We start from the raw sequence: 24,959 nt of genomic DNA on the forward strand, positions 1-24,959 counted from the left end.
GCAGACAAGCTAACAAAGTACACAGCTTCAAGTAGCTTCACAGAAATATGTAGATAATAAATCTTAATAGGCTATTTAAGGTAACTAAAGCATTTGAGGACCATTTCTGACCTTACTTTTTGTCAGAGAAGACTAGACCTTTCTGACACACATCTCTTGGCATTGTTCTCATGATACAAGTGAATAGATAATGCATCTTATACAATATGGCAGTTTTTTTATTGCTTGCAAGTTCAAAAAGACTTCATCAAATAACTGACTACTTATGGGTACCAGCCATCTTCATTCTGAGGTGACAAGAATCACCTCAGGTGAGTCATCCATAAACTTATCAGCATATTTTCCCACTCTCTTCTCCTCCCCTGTTGCCTTCTTGGAAGATAGGTTTGGTCCCTCTTTTCTACACCCCTTCCCTTCCTGCCTCCTAAGGCCTCGATTCCATCAATCACAACCTCTACTTTGCATCTTCAATTCATCCCTGATTGCTGGCTCCTTCTAGTCAGTGGGAAGTCCTTGTCCAAGTAAAAACTGAAAATACAAAAGAAAAAAAAGAAACTCCATCCTACTCCTTTCTTGACATCTTCTACTTCCCTTTCCCTTCACAGCCTGGTTTCTTGAGAGGGCGGTCTACAACGTTTGTTCCATTTCCTCACTGCCTACCCATTCCCCATCCCACACAATCTGGCTCCTACCCTCACCATTCCACTGAAATTAGCCTGGCAAAGTTACAAATGATCTCCTAGTTGCTTAATTCAATGGACGCTGTGTGCTTCCCCAGCTTATATACTAAAATTGGAAAGATGTGGAGAAGATTATCATGGTCTTTGGACAAGGATGACAAGCAAATTCATGCAGTGTCTCATATTTTTATAGTAGGAACTCATTTTGTTATATATAGACATATATCTAGATAGAGAATATATTTACATATAGGAAAAAATCTAGAAAGACATACATCACAATTTTAGCAATAGTTCTGTTGGGTGATGGGATTTATGGCAGTTCCTAAATTATACATAATTATGTATATTTCCACTAAATATATATATTTTCACTATATGTATATCTATCCATATATATTTAACTTACATAATGGTTACATATACCTTATCTAAATAAAGATAAATCTATCACCTCAAAATATCCAGTGGCCCCTTTTCAGTTCTTATCTTACTTGACCTCTGAGCAGTATTTGACAATATTAATATTGTACTCTTTTCTTGGCTTCAAGGACACCACTCTCTCCTGGTCACCACTCACTCTCTCCTGGTCTTCCTCTACCCTCTTGGCAACCTGTTCTTAGTCTTTCCATGCTCTACACGCAGTCTCTGGGTGGTCTCATTCATGTCTATAGTTCACATTATGTTGAAAGCTCCCAAATCTATTTCTCTAGCTCAGGGCTCCTGCTCGGGTTTCAGCCTCTTATAAGCAATTATTTATTAATACTAGTTTTCCAAACACTTCGAAGTCAACATGCTTAAAAGTGAACTCATCAGTTTCCCCCCAAACTGGTCCAACTCCTATGTCATATGTCAATGAATAGAACCACTCACTATCCATCAAGCCCTGTCAGAAATTTAGGAGTCATTTTCCATTCCTTTCCTTTTCCTTACCTCCTACATCAAAACACTCATCCGGTCAAATATATTCTACCTCTAATATTTCATAAATATCACTTTGTTTTTCTCCATCACTACTACCTTGATCAAGGCTCTCATTATTTCTTCCTTAGATTATTGAGAAGCCTCTTGACTGGTCATGTTGCCTTCAGTCTTAGCCCCTCTGATTCCTCCCCTATTCTGCAGTGATTTTTTTTCCAAAATATAAATTACATCAGGTCACTATCTATAGAAAAGCCTCTGATGACTTCCACTGCAAAAGGATAAAGTTCCAATTATATTTACTTTCCTTCAGTATTGACTCATTACTCAGCATTCATCCACCTTGCATCTTAAGTTTTTATGGACTCTAGATTTAGTGAACTGCTAGTTGTTCTCCAAATATATTATATTCTCTGATACCTCTAAACCTTTGCCATGTCATTCCTTCCACAGGGAAGCTCCTTCCCCATTTTCTTCCCTTGACTTACTCTCAGTTATCCTTTGAAACTCAACTCAGGCATCATTCCTTGACCTGCTCAGACCCACTCTTGTTCTGAGAGCACATTATGCTTCCCTCCAGTGTGCCCTAAATCACACTCTACTTTAATTGTTCATTCATTTGTCTTTATCGCATTAGAATGTTGGAATCCTTGAGGACAGTACTGAGAATTTAATTTTTTTAATAAACACATAAGTAATGATTGGTATAAAAGAGGCTGATGTGATGTGAGGGAGATACAAAACAAAGCCTCTTGAACAAATTTACCCGCAAAACATTACTGTGTCACTCTTCAAAATCACTAAAGTAAACATAGGTGCATCTAAAGGTATTTGTTCAACCCCAATACTGACAGCTTGAAGAGCTCAAAATTCAGGAACAACTCCAGGAAAAAAATTAGAACTTGAATTAGAGCCATCCCCACTGACAAGCATAAGGTCTTTTGAGAAGGCACTTTGCTGCAGGAATGTCATGATGTAATGCAGGGAACATAGCACAGGAAGTGGGAAACCTAGTTGTTTTTTTTGTTTTTTTTTTTTCCCCCCAGTTTTTACTTATATCTTTACTTTCCAGCCACCCAAATGATTCTCTTGGCAAATCACCTGCTTTACCTGAAATTATAGGGCAGCACGTTTGTGAGCCAGAAAGAACCAGATAGTCTTCTATATTCCCTTTAACACTAAAATATTCACAACATTTCAGTGAGAATGCTTTTCAACCAACTATTTTCAGTTTTTTTTTTTTTTTTTTTTTTTATATTTTCAGTTTTTATAATACAAACCATATGACACACTAACTAGGTATGATTATCTGGGGGCTTATTGAAGATGTTCCTTAAGGACTACCAAGTAATCTTTGTTAACCAAATTTAAATACTGTCTTTCACACACTGGTATTAGGGACCTCACAATAGGAAGTATGACTCTACATTGGCTCTTCAATACTAGAGAGAGATTACCTGTAATCAATGGGTAGAACCTTGATTCAGGCTCCTCTCTCTCCTCTGACCAAAGACAGGCATGCATGAATACTCCCTCTGACTAGATAAAAACAGAGGGAAACAAATGGCCTCAAATAGCATTGGTATAAATTATAATATAACTGATATGGAAAATACTGCACCTCACAGACATTTCCTTCCACAAATCCCTCAAAGCTTGCTGCTCTTTCTTTCAAACACAGTCTCAGTTCGTTCAAATATTGTATATCCACAGTTTTCAGTTAGGGCTTGATCCTTCTCCAGCCCGAGAAAGAATCATAGTCTTTTTCCATGGCAATTACGTGGAATTCCACATGATTGGAATTTCCACTTTGCCATTTCTTAGTTTAAGTTTGGGTTTGTCACCAAATGAGATCTAACAGCAAGTTAGCTAAGGACTTCTGGGAAAGGTTTTCTTAGGGAACAGACAGACATGTTATCTTTCCCTGTGCATTACTATAACTACATGTGACTGCTGCATCCATTTGTGATAATGAGAAGAAATAATGACCACAGCTAAGGATAACAGAGTAGAAAGAAGGAAGCCACTTGGGTCTTTTATGACAATAATACATTCAATTAGCCAAGACTGAAACTATCCTGTCTTTAGAAACGGTAGGTATGTTTTCATATTATTTGCAGCCCAAAACGCTCCTAACTGACATACTACTGATTGTTTTCAAGTATTCTTTATGTTGAAATTGGCAGACTTGCAGTACATACAAAGGGGCTGGCAAACTATAACCCAAAGGCAAACTCTGCCCACCACCTGCTTTTGCAAATAAAGTTTTACTGGAACACAGTCACCCCTTTTCATATTGTCTACAGTTGCTTTCTGCTACAACAGAAGAAGTGTTGAGTAGTAACAGAGACTGTGTGACCCACAAACCTGAAAATATTTAGTATCTGGCTCTTTACAGAAAAAAGTTTGCCAGCCCCTATTCCATATCAGCAGATCTCAGCTCGGGGCTGTATCACCAGATAACATTTTCTAAGGGCCATTGTGGATGTTCCAATCATCATGAAGTTCTACAGGGTCAGGGTTGATTAATGTCATGCAAAGTTGAAGTCCCATGCTAAAAAGGATACCCTCACCCAAAATATCAATAGTGACCTTGTTGAGAAATACTACTTATACCTAAAATAACCCTTAATTCTATGCCATGTCTTGGGCCACATGAATATTTTTTTCACACTACACCTACCACCACAAGTGTGGTAAGTTTACCAGCTCAGGTAAATAACAAATTAGAAGTACATTGCAGAACACACTATTGATCCTCATTAGATATTTGTTGATTAATTAGAGGAAATATATGTATCGTTTAGGAGATACTTTTAAAATTAAAATTTTCTGTTTTAGGGGCTCATTTAGATATAAACAGAACACTCCAAGTTCTGTTCTAAAATACAAGTTGGCTCAGCACACAATTTTTATTGAAGCATACTTTATTTTACGTTCATGAATTTTTAAGTGCTTTCTACTTTCAATTTTACAGAGTGATTGTAATTTCTTTGGAGTTCCTTTTATATTAAGCAGTATTTTATAAATAATGATAATTATTCTAATTCCTGCTTTAATAAAAAGACCTTAAAATATTTCATTGGAAGGAATTAAATTAGCCTCAGTATAGAGACCTGAGATCTGGAAGAAAAGCACATGCACCTGAAACCACTGGAACTGTTTCATAATCCAGAAATATATACCCCTAACTACACAGTCAGCTGAAAGTGAAAATTATAGGGGTATAAAAATATGTGAATTGCATTCATAAAAACAATTCAAGGGATATAAAACAAATCTATCTTCAGTGGAATATACCAGAGGTCCTAGAAATCTTAACTCACCTAAAATTGTTATTTCAATCAAGATACTGCAAAACTAATGCCTAGGAAAATCAGGCTGAGGCACTGCTTCAGTGAGACCAGATGATGATGGAGTTAGTGGTTTAGGCATTTAGAAAATAAACAGATAGCACTCCACCTTTTCAGATTTGAGCCAATTGGTTTTTTTCTGCTTTGCAGAATATGGAAGACAACAAGAGGAAGGCATTAATGTGCTCTGAACTTCATTTGTCACAAATATTATCCCAGTTTACTACTAATTCCTTTCATGTTCTTTGAGAGTTAGGGCTTCTTGTATATTTATAGGCCAAAACCACCTAAAGATTTCCTCAGCATTCATGAAAGAAGTGTCACCAACTCCTCTCCTAACTAAAATGGCTGCGCTGTATATATGAAAATGATTCACTATGAAACAACCCCCTGGTTAGACAGCAAACACTGTTAAGGTACTTCTGCCTGGGAGACAGGCAGCGGTTCTGTGACTCTGGGCAGTGGAAAAGTCATTTCAGCTTGGACCCCAAATATGAATAACCTTGCCCACACAAAATACACAAAAGAAGTGTAAAAAAAAAGTGTAAGAGTATACACCTCTCGTGGGCATACAGGACATTGATCCTAACAAGCATGTAGCTGGTGGAGATAATACATGCAGGACGCTACACCCACATTGGCAGAACTGGTTGAACAGACAGATAAAAGCAAAATTTAGGACTTAGCGTATCAGGCATACAGCATTATGAACACAGCATAGGAGAGAAAAGGGAACCCTCCAAACGACTGTGCTTGGAGAGAATGCTGAGAAATACACCAAAGAAACTCAGAGCTTCAGTAAAATGCAGCAGCAAAAAAAAAAAAAAAAACCTGCCATGGAACACACAAAACAGGATCCCACAACATAGGAGAAAAGAACACAGCCAGGAACAGAGCCTGCACAATGAAGCGTTTTAATCAGTTTTCAGTGACCAAGAAGTGGAAATTGTTATCCCAATATACTATTGATTATTTGTACTTTGTTACATTTATGTGTATAGTACAATGTACATAATTCTCAGTTTAGAGACAAACTCAACCATTTGCAAAGGGAAAAAAAAACTTTAGTTGTAGAAAGAAGTTGAACGCTCACCCACACCGTGTTGTTTGGTACATGTACCTGGATCAGTGGCTCCTCCATCTCAGTCACAATCAAGGTTTTAATGCCCCAAAGGGGCAAAAGTTAGGTTAAGTGACACCACCTTTAAACTTTGAATCATACAAAATGATTCATAATAATTGGAAAAGAATTAGGAAATACATATAAACAAAAAGAAAGGTTTTCCCAAATTCCGCTCAACATTTTGATGTATTTCACACCAGACTGTTTGTTTCTGTGTCTCACACTGTGTATGCTGAAAGTTCTTCTTTAAAATTGGAAACAGCATGTACACTGTTTTAAACAACCTTCCTTGTTTGTTGTTTCTTTTACATGGTAGATTGGTTTTCAATGTTACTGTGTTTCTGTGTATAAAAGCTACATAGTAGGCTATTTTATTTAATTTTCTGGCCCAATTCTTTGTGGTTAGACACACACAGCGTCTCCCCATTGTTGTAAATGTGGCTGGGATTTAATTCACAGAGGGGACTGAGTTATGGAGAAGTCAGTGCCATTGAAAGAAGCTTTATTACAGTTACCAAGAAAAGGAGGCATGCTATATACCACAGGGCCACATGGGGAAGCACGGGGGTTTGTCAGGAGGCAGAAAGGGATGAGGGAAGAGCAGGGTCCAGAGATTTTATCATGGTTTCCAAGGGAAGAAATGGGTGACTCAGGATAGGTAAGTCTAAGTAAGTGTAGAATTGGATAGTTTGAATCATTTCAGCAGGCTCTGAACTATAGGGGAGGGTCCACAGTGGTCTGATACCTAGCCCTGGAGTGATTTAGGACAGGAGAAATATTGGCTTGGTGTGTGAGAGTTAGATAAATTAGGTGGTTGCATCTGTGGTTTGGATTGGTTGGTTTACACATGAAAGGCATGCTCTCAGGCAAGTCATTTACTGTCTTTATGAATCAGCCAGTCCTGGGAGGGAGGCTCTCTCCAGGACTAGTAAGGCACCAAGATGATAAAACATCGTAAAATACAAAAAAATATATAAAACATGATTACTACAGCCATACAAACAGATACTTAGTGAGCATCCCTTCAGCAGTGTCTCCTCCCTGTATCATCTGTCAAGACACTAGGATTCAATCCACCTATATCACTGATGCCTTCATCACCTGGCACCATTCTCCTTTAACCTTTGGTGCGGGCCTCTCACCGTCGTGGCCTCTCCCGTTGCGGAGCACAGGCTCCGGACGCGCAGGCCCAGTGGCCATGGCCCACGGGCCCAGCTGCTCCGCGGCACGTGGGACCCTACTGGACCGGGGCACGTACCCATATCCCCTGCATCGGCAGGCGGACCCTCAACCACTGCGCCACCAGGGAAGCCCGGTATTATTCTAGATGACCTCAAAGTCCTGTGTCTAAATCATCTAACATTCCAAATTGTCCAGTCTCTGACTTTTATTTCTCTCCACCTCAGCCACTCATTCCACACAACTACTTCCTTGGCCTATCAATCATCAGAACCAGCACCACCCCAAAAGGCAGTGCTGGAAGCTATCATGCCAAAGGATTAAGGGTTTAGGAATTCTAAAAACTAATTAATCAACTCAAAGCTACGTTCTTCTCATGTTAAAAAGATTACCAAAATATGCCCAAGATTAAGATACCTGAAAGGGCATCAATACAAGTTTGGGAAACAAGTACTCTTCACTCTTCTGCATAGACAGTTTTTTGTTTTTTGTTTTTTGTTTTTTTTTTGCTGTACGCGGGCCTCTCCCTGCTGTGGCCTCTCCCGTTGCGGAGCACAGGCTCCGGATGCGCAGGCTCAGCGGCCATGGCTCACGGGCCCAGCTGCTCCACAGCATGTGGAATCTTCCCGGACCGGGGCACGAACCCGTGTCCCCTGCATCGGCAGGCGGACTCTCAACCACTGCGCCACCAGGGAAGCCCTAGGCAGTTGTTTTGAGGGCAAACTGGTACTCTACTTTTTCAATTGAAATTTTTAATTTTCATATATTTTACCCCTGAAATTCAAATTCCAGTCATTTATTTCACTGATAAAATTTATAAAACATGATTCTCATTATGTTTATGTTCTCATAGTGTTTGGGCAACTGCACAAAGGCCAATGTGGCTAGAGCACAGAGGAAGAGGGAAAGGGAAGAGATGGGACAATTTGGAGTGTTAGATGATTTAGACACAGGACTTTGAGGGAATCTGAGAACTGGGAAGCGGACAGGTCACAGGAAGGCTCACAGGACAAGGGCAAAAATCTGGACTTTATTCTCAGTGCAAAGAGAAACCAACATGGGGTTTTTAGCAGTAGAGTGAACCCCAAAGGCAGAGTTGTTGGGTTTCTGAAAGATACGCCTGAAGGGGCACAGCTGTGAAGAGGGGGAAAAAGAACAAAGCTGCTGCCAATGAGATAAGAGAGAAAAATCTCTTGAAAACAATGTAAAAGGATAGGAATAATATTGTCAAGTGGAAGAAAATAAAAACAATAAAGAAGTTGGTGAAGTTGGGAGAAAGTAAGTCAGAGGTTATCTAAAAGCTATAGGAGAAAAATTCCATTGGGGAAAATATCTTAACAACAAATTAAGTGATATCCCTGGCAGAAAAGAGAAATCAGAGGAATAATCTGTATTGGTTCCCTGGAACAAAAACTAATTCAGTCTGGACCATACTCTTTAGAGAAATGTTAATAATTCTTTAATGCAAAAATAATAAACTTTTATAAAGAAAAAAATTCAGTTGTTCCACAATTGACAACTTCACCAACTTCAGGCAACTTCTCTGATTTTAAATTGTTAATTTAAAATAAATATGTTTTTGAAATTGGAAAAACCTAGGTCAAAATATCAACTAAGTTCCACAAGGACCTGAAGAATGACTTAAAATCACAAATAGACTATTTTTTCAAAAATAAATCTGCACTATGGAACTATACATTCAATCTATTGAGCAAAGAATTCATCATTCTGTATTATAACATCCTTACTATTTGGCACAATGTCAAGGCTATTCAAGCAATATGTATCCTCTCATTAAGTAGAATGTCTGTGTTAAAAAAAAAAACATGTTTTTAAGACATCAAGTATCAAAAACCTTGAACAAGAAATGTTAACACTTTCAGGATGTGTAATTAAATACTAAATTAACTATAGCTCCAAAAATAAATCATCAACTGAATGTGTTTAGACAGGGAGTTACATGAAAAATTTCTAAGTCATTTGAAGCACAAAAGATGAACCATCAAAATATACCAGAGTGGAATTCCATTTTGATACCAACAACAGAAAGTATGATTTAACAGAGAAGTACCATGATATAACAAGGGAGTTCAACCGTATGTTTATGGAGACAGAATTTAAACTGTGATGTAATCACAGTTAAGATATATCCAGCCAAAAATAGTGAAATTGCACTTTATCTGTTCTACCAGATTGGTCACACACCCATTGGAAATCTGCTACTAGGAGGAGGTGGCAGGCAGCTCTGTACAGGGTATTTACAGGATAATAATCATCCCACAAATTTCCTCTAAAGTTGCTGTGAGAACATGGATGTGTAGCACTACTATTATGTGTGTCAAACCCTCCTTGGCATATTTCAAACAACTCTGGGAGCTTCTATACTCCTTGAATTCATATGCTAACTTGATTTTATGGTTTATGGCAAAACAGAAGGCCATAGCTGAAATAACTAAGAACGATAGGCTTTTAGAGTTGGAAGAAATCTGGTTTTTTGAAACAACACATTCTTCCCTTGGAAAAACCATCTGTATCTTTAGAATCAACTCTGTAACTCTTTCCTTCATGTTTAAATGGTGATCTCATAATGTAGGACCAAAATACTTTCCCAGAGCTACAGTATCCAGAGCTTCTGCCACAGAAGCAGTCTTGAGGAGAAAGAGTTACACAGAAGGTAAGACCCAGGGAAAGGAGAACTTGGAAAACATGCATCTAACTCACATCTTTACCAAAATGAATCAATATTCACTACCTAAGCAAAAATATTAAGTATTTAAAATTGCTAGTTATATAATATTTCTACAAGTGTTCTGGAAATGTTTCCTACTGTAATATCACTATCTCCCTGCCCCAATCTCAGACCCCTCCATATAGCCTACTGCACTAGCCCCAGAGCAATTTTTCTAAGCTACAATCCAATGTTGTCTTTTAAAAGACAACCTAAAATCCTTCAGCTACTTGCCATCGTCTCCTATCACACAAGGTTGTTCATCATCTAGCCCTGCTTTCCTGTCCACGCTGCTCTTCATGCCTCCTCCATCATACTTTCCAGCTTCACATTCATTTTCCACACCTTTCCCATCTCAGCAGTCCACACACACACACACACACACACACACACACACACACACACACACGCATACACACACACACACAAACACACAAACCCATTTGCTATTCCTAGGACACATATGCTGACTCAAATATACAAGATTATGCAAAACCGCTCTCTGTGTGGGTCTCTCTTGCCCAGCAGACAAACTCCCACTGATCTGCCACGTCTCAACAACAGCATGCTTTTTTCAGTCTTCTACGTTTCTTGGTTCACAAAGCATTTCTAGGCAGAGATTTGACTACTTGGCACAGCAAATTATCCTTTACTTTAATTAGGTGTTTATATGTTCTCCCCTCAAACAGGCAGAGTCTCATGCATCTTCACATCCTGGAACCAAACGCACTGTCCATTATACAGGACACTTTTAAATCAATGTGTCAATGAAATCAATAATTCAGTGCATACATGTATCTATGAACTTGAAAAATCCATTTCTACTTATTCTGATTTTACTATATATGCTTGCAAATTAGAAAATGATGCAAAATAAAACAGCTCTATTTCATTGGAAGATGACAGCATTCCCCACTATACAGCAAATAAAAGACAATCCTTATGCCCTGGACATTTATTACATCTTACAGATACTTAAAAGAGAAAAAGAGAGGTAGAACACTGAATTCATCTTTCATTATTAGTTGTATAATAATATTGGAAGACTACTCGTAACCTTAGAGTTTTAAGAAGTGTGTAATTTTTCTTTTTTAGCTTTAATTTAGATACATATATATTTGTTTATTAAGACTTTATTTTTAGAGCAGTTAAGAGTACAACAAAATTGAGTGGGAGGTACAAAAATTTCCCACATACGCCTTGTGCCCCCATATGCGTAGCACTCTCCATTATCAACATCACTCACCAGAATTGTACATTTTTTACCAACAATGAAACTACACTGACTCATCGTAATAACCCAGAGTCTATACTTTACCTTAGGGTTCACTCTTGGTGTTGTATTATCTATCGGTTTGAATAAATGTATAATGACATACGTACATCATTATAATATACAGAGTGTTTCCACTACCCTAAAACCCCTCTGTGCTTGCCTATTCTTCTCCCACCTGGCCCCCTACTGCTCCTGGCAACCAAGGGTCTTCTTATTGTCTCCATAGCTTTGTCTTTTCCAGAATGTCATATACTTGGAATCATACAATAGGCAGACTTTTCAGATGAGCTTCTTTCCCTTAGCAATATGTATTTAAGATTCCTCCATGTCTTTCATGGCTTGATAGCACACTTCTTTTCAACACTGAATAATATTCCATTGTCTGAATGTATCCCAGTCTATTTACCTGTTAACACACTGAAGGATATCTTGGCAGCTTCCAAAACTCGGAAGTAACGAGGAAAGCTGCTGTAAACATCCTTGTGCAGGTTTTTTTGTGTAGATATAAGCTTTCAACTCCTCTGAGTAAGTACCGAAGGACGTGATGGCTGCATCTTATTAGAGTACGTTTAGTTTTGTACAAAACTGCCAAAACTGTTTCCCAAAGTGGCTGAACCACTTTGCATTCCCCCCAGCAGTGAATGAGCGTTCCTACTGCTTCACACCCTCACCAGCATTTGGCGTTGTCAGTGTTCAAAACTGTGGCCATTCTAGTAAGTGTGCACTGGTACCTAATTTTTGTTTTAATTTGCATCTCCCTGATGACATATGCTATGCAGCATCCTTTCATACACTTATTTACTATCTGTATATCTTCTTTGATGAGGTACCTGTTAAGATCTTTGGCCAATTATTTAATTGGGTTGTTTGCTTATTATTGTTGAGTTTTAAGGGTTCTCCGTATATTTCGGATAATTGTCTTTTATCAGATATGTCCTCTGCAAATATTTTCTCCCAGTCTGTGGCTTATCTGCTAATTCTCTTGATAATTATCTTTTGCAGAGGAGGAGTTTTTAATTTTAATGAATCCCAGTGTATTTTTTTTCTTTCATGGATTGTGTCTTTGGTGTCATAGCCAAAAAGTTATCACACACCCAAGGTCATCTAAGTTTACTCCTGCTATCTTCTAGTTTCATAGTTTTGAGTTTTATATTTAAGTCTCCAATTCATTTGGCGTTAATTTTTGTGAAGAGTATAAAGTCTGTGTCTGGATTCATTTTTTTTTTTTGTATGTGGATGTCCAATTTTTCTAGCACCATTTGTTGAAAAGAGCATCTCTGCTCCATTGTATTACCTTTGCTCCTTTGTCAAAGACAGGTTGACTATATTTATGGTGGTCTATTTCTGGGCTATAAATTCTGTCCCACTAATCTATTTATCTGGTCTTTCACCAATACCACAGTCTTGATTTCTGTATCTTTATAGTAAGTCTTAAAGTTGGATAGTGCCAGTGCTCCAACTTTCTTCTGCTCCTTCAAAATTGTGTTGGCTATTCCGGGCCTTTTGCCTCTCCATACAAACTTTAGAACCAGTTTGTTGATATCCATATAATAACTTGGTATTTTGATTGGGAATGCATTGAATCTATAGACCAAGTTGGGAAGAACTGACATTTTGACAGTATTGAGTCTTCCTATCCCTGAACTTGGCATATCTCTCCATTTATTTAGTTCTTTGATTTTGTTTATCAAAGTTTTGTAGTTTTGCTTATAAAGGTCTTATACATATTTTGTTAGATTTTTACCTAATTATTTAATTTGGGGAGGTACAAATGTAAATGATACAGTGTTTTCAGTTTCAGATTTCACTTGCTCATTGTTAGTATATAGAAAAGCAAATGACTTTTGTAGATGAATGTTGTATCCTACAACCTTCCATAATCATTTATTAGTTCCAGGAGGGTTTTTTTTTTGTTAATTCTTTTGCATTTTCTACATATATGATTGTCATTTGCAAACAAAAATAGCCTTACATCTTCTTATCTGATCTATTTACATGTTATTTCCTTGCCTTGCCTTATTGTGTTAGCAACATTTTCCAGTATGATTTTGAAAACCAGTGGTGAGCAGGCACCACCCTTGCCTTTTATCTGATCTTAGTGGGAAAGCTTCAATTTTCTCACTATTACATTTGTTGTCAACTGTAGATTTTTTTTGTAGATATTCTTTATCAAGTTGAGAAAGTTCCCCACTATTCCTAGTTTACTGAGAGTTTTATTAGCAATGGGTATTGGATTTTGCCTAATGCTTTTCTGTACCTATTGATAGGATCACGTGATATTTCTTTTTTAGTCTGTTGATGTGATGAATTACATTATTTGATCTTCAAATACTGAGTTCAACTATGTTATTACTGATTTTACTGCCTGCTGGATCTGTCCATTTCTGAGAGAGGTGTGCTGAAGTCTCCAACTATGACAGTGGATTTATTGGATACATCTATTTCCCCTTGTGGTTCTAGTTATTTTGCCTCATTTGATGTTCTGTATTTAGATGCATACATGTTAATAAGTGTTATGTCTTCTTGGATAACAGACCCTTTTATCATGATATAATGCCTCTATTTAACCCTGATAACTTTCCTCCTTTTGAAGTCTCCTTTATCTGAAATTAATAAAGCTATTCCTGCTTCTTTTAATTAGTACTAGCATACAATATTTTTCTCCACCCATTTACTTTTAATCTATATGTGTTTTTATACTTAAAGTTGGTTTCATATAGACAACATAAAGTTGGGTAATGCTCTTTGATCCATTATGACAATCTCTGTCTTTCAATGGTGCATGACATTCTAATATTGTTGATATAGTTGGATCAGTATCAACCATATTCATTCACTGTTTTCTATTTGTTGCCCTTGCTCTCTGTTCCTATTTTTGTGTTCCACTCTTTTTCTGCCTTTGGTGGTTTTAATTGAGCATTTCATATGATTTCAGTTTCTCTCCTTTATTAGCATATGAGTTATACTTCTTTTTCTTGCAATTGTATTTTAATTTTTTAACCATTTTTAAAATTAAAAATTAATCCATGTTTATTGTAACTGGTGAAAAAGGAATAAATATATGAAGAAAAAGTGAATAAGTTTAGCCCAACTCATTCTATCACTGCGTTCCTTAGGAAACATGGAAACTATCTCAATTGTACTCTTCCACGGTCTTTCTCAGAACACACAAACATCAACAATGTGTATTTATTGATATAATTTTGTTTGCTTTTATATAAAAATGAGATTACATTATATAGAGGAAGTACTCTTCAATTTAACAATATATAATGGGCATCCCTTCAGGTCACTAAATAAAGACCTAGATAATTCTTTTTTATAACTCTATGCAGTGGACAGACTCCTCCCTCCCAGCATTCATACATTATGTAGTCACTTTGCTTAAATGCAGGAAGGACCTGGCTTGCTTCTAAGCAGCAGAATACAACAATGATGATGGGATGAATGTGATTATGTGCACATGACTATGTACATAAGATTGTAACACCTGTCTTGCTATGAGAAACACTCTCCTTTGCTGGCTCTGAAGAACCAAGCTGCCATGTTGTGGGCTGCCCTATAGAGAGGGCCATGCGTCAAGCACCTGAGGGCCACCCCTAACCACCACCCTCCATCTGGCAGCATGGAAGGAAAAATATGTTACCAACAAACGTGAGCTTGGAATTAAATCCTTCCCCATCTGATCAGAAAGAGCTCCAGGTGACACCATGATTGTAACTTTATGAGACCTGAAACAGAGGATCCAGCTAAGCCATGGCTGGACTTCTGATCCACAGAAACTATGAGATAATAAATGTTCATGGTTTTGAACCACTATGTTTGTGGCAATATTGTTACACAGCAATAGAAAACTAATACACTGCATAATATTCTATAGTTTGGATATGCCCGTGTATACAAACATTCTGTTGACAGACATTCTGGTTTCTAGGTTTTGCTATGATGTAATAAGCATCATTGAAGACCTCTGCTTATTTCTATGGGATACACTCAGAAAAGATACAGCCACATCAAAAATATGTGAAAAAAATAGATAATTTTCATTTTAAAATACGTTCATGGGCTTCCCTGGTGGCGCAGTGGTTGAGAGTCCGCCTGCCGATGCAGAGGACACGGGTTCGTGCCCGGTCCGGGAAGATCCCACAGGCCGCGGAGCGGCTGGCCCCCGTGAGCCATGACCGCTTAGCCTGCACGTCTGGAGCCTGTGCTCTGCAACGGGAGAGGCCACAACAGTGAGAGGCCCGCGTACCGCAAAAAAAAAAAAAGTTCATTATTTCTGTCAATATTACTGGTCCATTCCTCTATTCTCCTGTGTCCTAATTTATTCTAAAATCTCCTAACAGGTCCCTTTTCTCCCATCCACAATCTACAATGTATTTTTCATGCTACAGCTAGAGTGAGCTTTGTAAAATTCAAATATGATTATCTAATTTTGCTTTTTAAACCATTTTAATGGCTTCTCATTGTTCTAAGGATAAAGTTGAAACTCCTTACCACTGCTCCTATGTCTGTTAGGACTGGCCCCTGATTTATACCCTTAGACAAATATCTCACTTATATCATCAGTCAGATATCTTTACTGTAGTAGTGAAGTCATTCTATTCTCCACAACTTGAACTTGCCATGTGCAAATTTCACGAGTCCTGTGTGTATGTAGTTCTTTTTCTCCAAAATATGTGGTTTCACTTCCCCCACTCCATTCTCCACCCCTGGGCTAATGTCTAATTATGGTTTAACATCAAATTTACACATCTCTTATACGGAAAGCCTCACCTGAAGTCCCTGCTCTGGGATTGCTGTGGAATCCTGTTTCTAAGCACAAAGCACATTCTATTAAAACTGAAGATACGAGGGTCACCACAGAAGGCTCACTTGCTGTCTTGTATAAAATGCTGTTTAAAGATGTGATTGCTGAGATTAACTTTCTAGCTCACAGACCTAAAAGAGGATGTAGACCTCATAGGAAATTTGTTTTCTCACCAATCAAAGCAGATGAAGCAGAGTTAAATGCCCTAATACATGCATGCAACTACTCCTTCCCTAATTTCCCCAAACTGAGCCAGAAAGAATAGAGATCTCATCCAAGAAGCCCAGGAATCTCCAAACCTGTCAGAAGGCCAATGAGAATCTCTGAAGGTTGCAGAATATAAGCTCATTAATTAACCACCTGCAAAGGGCAGATACCTATTCTGAGCTAACCATGATTCTCAATTTATCTTCATCACAACCAAGGAAGTACCTGGAGGATTTGAGATTGCTGTCACTTTGGGACTGAGGCATGGGTGTCCACGTGGCCACTACAGTCATCAGTTTGGCTCTGATGCCGATGGTTCTTACTTCAGGCTCAGGAGTAAGAGAGCCAAACATATACAGATCCTGGTCTCCTCATGCTTCCCCTGGTTCCTTCTTGGCATGTAAACCACCAGGAAACTGGTCCTCCCCATTGCAGTGACTTTCAGACTATTTGACACCAACCCACAGTAAGAAAAACATCTTCCATGTCCACCCAGGGCACACAAACATGTATCCGTATAGTCAGAATAAAAGTTTTACAGTACCTACTTTTTCAGATGCTCTTTTCTGTTTTATTCTATTTTTTAATCATTAATCAGGCCTCAGCATATTGATTTCACAGCCCATTAATATGGATTTACCCCTTAGTTAGAAAAATACTGGTATTTTCTAAAGAGGTGTAAGTATCTTATTTACAGTATTGAGAGCCATAATCTTCTAGTTCTCAATTACAGCAATTATCATATCACAATCTATGACTCATTCATCAAACAAATATTAATTGAGCCTCTATTATATGATCCAAAGAGTCCTTTGTTGATCATCCTCTCTCTTTCTGTGTATCTCATTTTATAATATCACTCCATCAATGGTTAAACTCTAGCAACGCTGAATTTACCTTAAATTTCTTTCCTATCTTTTGATATTCTGTGCAAAACAATCACGAATTGTCTCCCCAAATATGTCAATTTGCAGACCATTGCTAACCCTTCAGGACTTTGGATTCTACCTCTCCTTTTGTGTGCCTTCCCTAACACATCAGGGAATGATTTGGCACTCCTAGTATACTCTCCATGCAGCAATATACTGGCACATACTGCCATAAGAACAGTAATTATGCTCCAGTGTAATTACCTGCATAGCCAGCCCCTGAAGCATGAACAAGGGCCATCTAGATGATCCTATGGCCATCCTGGGTCAGAAATCCCTTTCCCCACCTGCCACGCACACCCCACACAGTAATACTCCAAGAACTGCATACTTATCACCATAACTATAGTTAATTACATTTTATTCCTAGTTCCCCTTCTAGAGTATATACTGTTTGATTACAGAAACGGTGTTCCCAGCAATTATTCTCCCAGGATCTGGTACAGAAGTCAAAGCTTAAATCAATATTGATTTAATTAATTAATTAATGCTCACCACCAAAAACATACTGGTGACTTAGCTTCTACATGCTAGTCTTGAACCAGCATCGTCTACCTGATTGAAATCCTCCCCCACATTACCCTTCCTAAAATATCCTCCCAATTGTACTGTGTTCCCTGAATTGCTCTTCTTTTCACATTTTCCAATCCCTTCTCCTCGCTCGGCTTCATCTACTTCCCTCACCTGGTAAACATTCTTCAATTTTAATTACATGCTTATTGTGATGAATCACAATTGAAGTAATTTTAGAAGGTGAGATATTTGCTAACTATAAAGGAAAAAAGCCTTATGAAATTCAAGTATCTTTCCTTGCTTATTACCCAAATTTACAGCTGTTTGCATAGCTCTACCTAATGAATATAGCTATTTTCATATCCAGCTGAATCCCTAATCTCTTTCTTGTTTCTGTTTAAAACTGTCTATCCTCCCCCAGAAATCAGGAAATAACCTTTCTTTTTTAAACTTGATTTGCCTAGAGCTTCCCTCACATTTGCTATGGAAGAAATATTAAAACATATTTTGGGAGTTCCCCTAAAAAAACAGTAGAAGAAAAGAAGGAAAACAAGTAGGGGGCAGGTGAGGGGAGAGATGCGGGGTGCGGGAGGAGAGAGAGAGAGGGAAAGAGAAAGAGAAAGAGAAAGAGCTCTTCCACATGGCTCAAGAATTCTTTTTTTTTTTTTTTTGCGGTAAGCAGGCCTCTCACTGCGGAGCACAGGCTCTGGACGCGCAGGCTCAGTGGCCATGGCTCACGGGCCCAGCCGCTCTGCGGCATGTGGGATCCTCCTGGACCGGGGCACGAACCCAGCAGGCAGACTCTCAACCACTGCGCCACCAGGGAAGCCCTCAAGAATTCTTTCACAACTGATGAAAGTCAAATTATGGAGATACTACTAAGAATGTGCCTGAGATGATGGATTGTTCCAGGTTTTGTCAAAGCTCTAATAACCTAAATTGTAAAATTTGAAACAAAGTAAAATCACAGTGAAATTAATCTTCCAGCTCTTTCAAACTAAACTGAATTTCCTTTCCTTCCATTTATTGTAAATCATGAAAAATTTAACTTCTTGCATAAAAATGTTTATTTATAGAATATACTGTATACATTATATATTTTTTGCATACTTGTCTGCAATAGTAAAAATTAGTTACTTAAGATTAAAGGTCTACATTCTATAATTTTAGTAATTTCCCTAACCCCATGTTGAATCTAAGAAGCCCATATAAAAGAACTTGTTAAATCTGTAATGATTATAAGACATTTTATGTCCGGAGTCATGCAAATTTCAGGCTTACGGTATTTCAAAAGGATATTCTCATCAGCATTTACTTGGAATGGAAGGAATGGATGGGTTGTGATAGGAGAGACTCTTACAAAAGCCTGGAAGCACAAAAGGCTGATTAGTCTGGCTTATTGTTTTCTGTCCTAAGTCCCTGGTAAAAACTCTTCATGGGCTACTTGCCCCTGTAGGTGTATATGCCCAAGTCTGTATGGATAACGCTAGCCAGCCTCCCAGGAAATGCAACAGTCACAATTGCACAGAAAATGGATGAGCACACATTTCTCACCATCATCAGAAAAATGTCAAGTACACGCACAGAGTTCAGAACATCCTCTCTGCATTCAATAGCTAACACAGTGTTATTAGCTTTAGGACAATCAAAGGCTTTTCTCGTAACAACAAAAATGAAATGCTGATAGACTATGATTCATGAACATCTCCCTCCTACAATCACCCCTAAAAAGCTTATTTATTTCAAAACAATAAAAACCTACTAAGATGGTTTTGCAACAATGTTTATTGAACTCCAGTGTTAGTCCTAGCTCTCAGTCCATCATCGGTGAGTTACACAGTTAGTGGGCAAACAAAAAGTGATGCTATTAAGAAAGGATAATGCCTCATTAAAAATTAGTTTGCTTCTATTATTCAAAGAACTGTTTTTTAGTTTATATGAGTGATAGTGAGGTATCTTCTACAGACCTGGCTACCAAAATTCTCCCTCATGTCCCTCCCCTCCCCTCCTCCCCTCTCTTACTTTTCCCCATGCCCCTCCCCTTCTCTGTCCCCTTCCCCTTCCCTTTCCCCTTCCTCTTCCCCTTCCCCTTCCCCTTCCCCTCCCCTTCCTCTTCTTACTCTCTCTCTCTCTGGCACAGTGCGTGAAGACTGGGAAAAAGGACTCCAAGGCCACAGGGGATGGTTCAGCCATGACAGAGAAAATGTCTACATCTTTGAGTCACCCTGATAAATAGTCATCCAATTACAAATGCCTGTTCTGAACTCTGCTTGCATTGAAATATACTGAAATGAGGAGCCAGGGAGTGTTTATTATGCATTTAACTTTCCCTAACTAATATACCAATTGAAAAAATAGTGTTTTCGTAGCATTGTTATTTAGATAAATGTTTTTGTTTGTTTGTTTTCTTTGCTAGGAGGGATGTTAAAAATGTCGTTTATCAAACATCCATCATAGTTTAAATGATCATGAAATAAACTCTTTCTCCTCTTAAGAGCTGTTATGTAATTTATGTATGGCATTTTCAGAGTCTAATGCATCCAGCTTGGAAAGACTGAAACTTTCAGCAAATAAAGGGAGTAATACACAGGAAATTCATAAACAAAGCAGGAAATTTAAGAAAATGAAATAAATTCTAGCCACTGGATCCCTAATAATTTCTTAAATACTGAGGCAGACTCATTCTTCAAATTCATATTGAACATTGGTAAAGATTGGAGAGAACTGAAAAAGACTCTCCATTTTTAAGGTGCCTTTTTTGTTTATTTGTTTTGAGTGAAGAATATACCTTATTCAGATTTCCTCAGTTTTTACCTAATGTCCTTTTTTCAGTTCCAGGATCCCATCGAGGATAGCACACTACATTTCATTGTCATATCTCCTTAGTCTTCTCTAGGCTGTGACAGCTTCTCAGATGTTACTTGTTTTTGATGACTTTGACAGTTTTGAGGAGTACTGGTCGGGTATTTCATAGAAAGCTCCTCATTTAGGGTTTGTCTCATATTTTCTCATAATTAGACTGGGGTTATGCGTTTGGAGAAGATGACCACGGATGTAAAGTGCCACTCATATTACATAGGCTATCAACGTGACATCACTATTTACGTTAAATTTTATCACCTGGCTGAGGTAATATTTGAAAAGTTTATCCACTGTAAAATTACTCTCCTTTTCCATACTGTAGCCTTTAGAAGGAACTATGTGCAGCCCATGCTTAAGGAGTAGAGTCACGCTATATAAATTAAAAAAAAATGTCTGCATGGGAAATTTGTCTATTCTTCATCATTTATTTATTTATTCCATCATGTACTTACATCAGAATGGCCTTATGGATATTTTACACTTTATGTTATAATACAATAATAGTTTATTTTATAGCTCCAATTGTCCCAACTTTGGCCACAGGGAGCTCTCTCAATTGGCCCCTGTGTCTCTTTCACATGTCCCCATTGTTGTGTTTTCATTTGATTATTTTATTTTTTAACATCTTTATTGAAGTATAATTGCTTTACAATGTTGTATTAGTTTCTTATATATATAACAAGGTGAATATATATATAACAAGGTGAATCAGCTATACGTATACATCTACCCCCATATCCCCTCCCTCTGCGTCTCCCGCCCACCCTGTCTATCCCACCCCTCTAGGTGGTCACAAAGAACCTAGCTGATCTCCCTGTGCCATATGGCTGCTTCCCACTAGCTATCTATTTTACGTTTGGTACTGTATATATGCCCATGCCACTCTCTCACTTGGTCCCAGCTTACTCTTCCCCCTCCCCATGTCCTCAAGTCATTCTCTACATCTGCATCTTTATTCCTGTCCTGCTACTAGGCTCATCAGAACCTTTTTTTTTTTTAGATTCCATATATATGTTTTACTATATGGTTTTTGTTTATCTCTTTCTGACTTACTTCGCTCTGCATGACAGAATCTAGGTCCATCCACTTCACTACAAATAACTCAATTTTGTTTCTTTGTATGGCTGAGTAATATTCCATTGTAAATATGTGCCACATCTTCTTTACCCATACTTCTGTCAATGGACATTTAGGTTGCTTCCATGTCCTGGCTAATGCAAATAGTACTGTAATAAACATTGTGGTACATGACTCTTTTTGAATTATGGTTTTCTCAGGGTATATGCCCAGTAGTGGGATTGCTGGGTCATATGGTAGCTCTATGTTTAGTATTTTAAGGAACCTCTATGCTGTTCTATATAGTGGCTGTATCTATTTACATTCCCACCAACAGTGCAAGAGGCTTCCCTTTTCTCCACACCCTCTCCAGTGTTATTGTTTGTAGAGTTTTCGATGATGGCCATTCTGAGCGGTGTGAGGTGATACCTCATTGTAGTTTTGATTTGCATTTCTCTAATGATTAGTGATGTTGAGCATCCTTTCATGTGTTTGTTGGCAATCTGTATATCTTCTTTGGAGAAATGTCTATTTAGGTCTTCTGCCCATTTTTGGATTGGGTTGTTAGTTTTTTTGATATTGAGCTCTATGAGCTGTTTGTATATTTTAGAAATTAGTCCTTTGTCAGTTGCTTCATTTGCAAATATTTTCTCCCATTCTGATGGTTGTCTTTTCGTCTTGTTTATGGTTTCCTTTGCTGTGCAAAAGCTTTGAAGTTTCATTAGGTCCCATTTGTTTATTTTTGTCTTTATTTCCATTTCTCTAGGAGGTGGGCCAAAAAGGATCTTGCTGTGATTTATGTCAAAGAGTGTTCTTCCTATGTTTATCTCTAAGAGTTTTATAGTGTCTGGCCTTACATTTAGGTCCTTAATCCATTTTAAGTTAATTTTGGGGTATCATATTAGGAAGTGTTCTAATTTTATTCTTTTATATGTAGCTGTCCAGTTTTCCCAGCACCACTTATTGAGGAGGCTGTCTTGCCTTCTTTGGCAAAGATAAAGTGGCCATATGTACGTGGGTTTATCTCTGGGCTTTCTATCCTCTTCTATTGATCTATATTTCTGTTTTTGTGCCAGTACCATGTTGTCTTTATTACTGTAGCTTTGTAGTATAGTCTGAAGTCCGGGAGCCTGATTCCTCCAGCTCTGTTTTTCGTTCTCAAGATTGCTTCAGCCATTTGGGGTCTTTAGTGTTTCCATACAAATTGTGAATTTTTTTGTTCTAGTTCTGTGAAAAATGCCATTGGTAGTTTCATAGGGATTGCATTGAATCTGTAGATTGCTTTGGGTAGAATAGTCATTTTCACAATGTTGATTCTTCCAATCCAAGAACATGGTATATCTCTCCATCTATTTGTATCATTTTTAATTTCTTTCATCAGTGTCTTATAGTTTTCTGCATACAGGTCTTTTGTCTCCTTAGGTAGGTTTATTCCTAGGTATTTTATTCTTTTTGTTGCAATGGTAAATAGGAGTATTTTCTTGATTTCTCTTTCAGATTTTTCATCATTCATGTATAGGAATGCAAAAGATTTCTGTGCATTAATTTTGTATCCTGCTATGTTACCAAATGCATTGATTAGCTCTAGTAGTTTTCTGGTTGCATCTTTAGGATTCTCTATTTACAGTATCATGTCATCTGCAAACAGTGATAGTTTTACTTCTTCTTTTCTAATTTGGATTCCTTTTCTTCCTTTTTCTTCTCTGACTGCTGAGGCTAAAACTTCGAAAACTATGTTGAATAATAGTGGTGAGAGTGGGCAACCTTGTATTCTTCCTGATCATAGAGGAAATGGTTTCAGTTTTTCACCACTGAGACCAATGTTGGCTGTGGCTTTGTCATATATGGCCTTTACTATGTTGAGTTAAGTTCCCTCTATGCCTACTTTTTGAAGAGTTTTTTTATTATAAATGGGTGTTGAATTTTGTTGAAAGCTTTTTCTGCATCCATTGAGATGATCATATGGTTTTTATCATTCTCTTTGTTAATATGGTGTATCACATTGATTGATTTGCATATATTGAAGAATCCCTGCATTCCTGGGATACACCCCACTTGATCATGGTATATGATCCTTTTAATTTGTTGTTGGATTCTATTTGCTAGTATTTTGTTGAGGATTTTTGCATCTATGTTCATCAGTGATATTAGCCTGTAGTTTTCTTTTTTTGTGACATCTTTGCCTGGTTTTTGTATCAGGGTGATGGAGGACTCATAGAATGAGTTTGGGGGTGTTCCTCCTTCTGTTATATTTTGGAAGAGTTTGAGAAAGACAGGTGTTAGCTCTTCTCTAAATGATTGATATAATTTGCTTGTGGAGCCATCTGGTACTGGGCTTTTGTTTGTTGGAAGATTTTAAATCACAGTTTCAATTTCAGCGCTTATGATTGGTCTGTTTATGTTTTCTATTTCTTCCTGGTTCAGTCTCGGAAGGTTGTGCTTTTCTAAGAATTTGTCCATTTCCTCCAGGTTGCCCATTTTATTGGCATATATTTGCTTGTAGTAATCTCTCAGGATCCTTTGTATTTCTGCAGTGTCAGCTGTTACTTTTTTCCGTTTCTAATTTTGTTGATTAGAGTCTTCTCCCTTTTTTCTTGATGAGTCTGGCTAATCAATTTTGTTTACCTTCTCAGAGAACCAGCTTTTAGTTTTATTGATCTTTGCTATTGCTTTCTTCATTTCTTTTTCATTGATTTCTGACCTGATCTTTATGATTTATTTTCTTCTGCTAACTTTGGATTTATTTTGTTCTTCTTTCTCTAATTGCTTTAGGTGTAAGTTTAGGTTGTTTATTTAAGATTTTTCTTGTGTCTTAAGGTAGGATTGTATTGCTATAAACTTCCCTCTTGGAACGGCTTTTGCTGCATCCCATACATTTTGGGTCGTTGTGTTTTCATTGTCATTTGATTCTAGATTTTTTTAATTTTCTCTTTGATTTCTTCAATGTTCTCTTGGCTATTTAGTAGCATATTGTTTAGCCTCCATGTGTTTGTATTTTTTACAGTTTTTTCCTGTAATTGATATGTAGTCTCATAGTGTTGTGGTCGGAAAAGATACTTGATAAGATTTCAATTTTCTTAAATTTACCAAGGCTTGATTTGTGACCCAAGATATGATCTATCCTGGAGAATGTTCCATGAGCACTTGAGAAGAAATTGTATTCTGTTGTTTTTGGATGGAATGTCCTATAAATATCAATTAAGTCTATCTTGTTTAATGTATCATTTAAAGCTTGTATTTCCTTATTTATTTTCATTTTGGATGATCTGTTCATTGGTGACAGTGGGGTGTTAAAAGTCCCCTACTATGATTGTGTTACTGT

At 37.6% G+C, this 24,959-nt stretch overlaps 1 protein-coding gene and 1 non-coding gene across 3 annotated transcripts in view; one reads left to right on the forward strand and one right to left on the reverse strand.

The window, feature by feature from the left end:
* CTNNA2 (catenin alpha 2) overlaps positions 1-24,959 on the reverse strand; it is a 1,189,124-nt gene that overhangs the window by 1,052,113 nt on the left and 112,052 nt on the right. The window lies entirely within an intron of this gene.
* Positions 767-869, forward strand: LOC137206283 (U6 spliceosomal RNA). Its single transcript, XR_010934598.1, has one exon. It is a non-coding gene; the product is annotated as a U6 spliceosomal RNA (small nuclear RNA).

This window comes from Pseudorca crassidens, chromosome 14 (genome assembly GCF_039906515.1).
Source record: "Pseudorca crassidens isolate mPseCra1 chromosome 14, mPseCra1.hap1, whole genome shotgun sequence".
NCBI classification, from domain to species: domain Eukaryota; kingdom Metazoa; phylum Chordata; class Mammalia; order Artiodactyla; family Delphinidae; genus Pseudorca; species Pseudorca crassidens.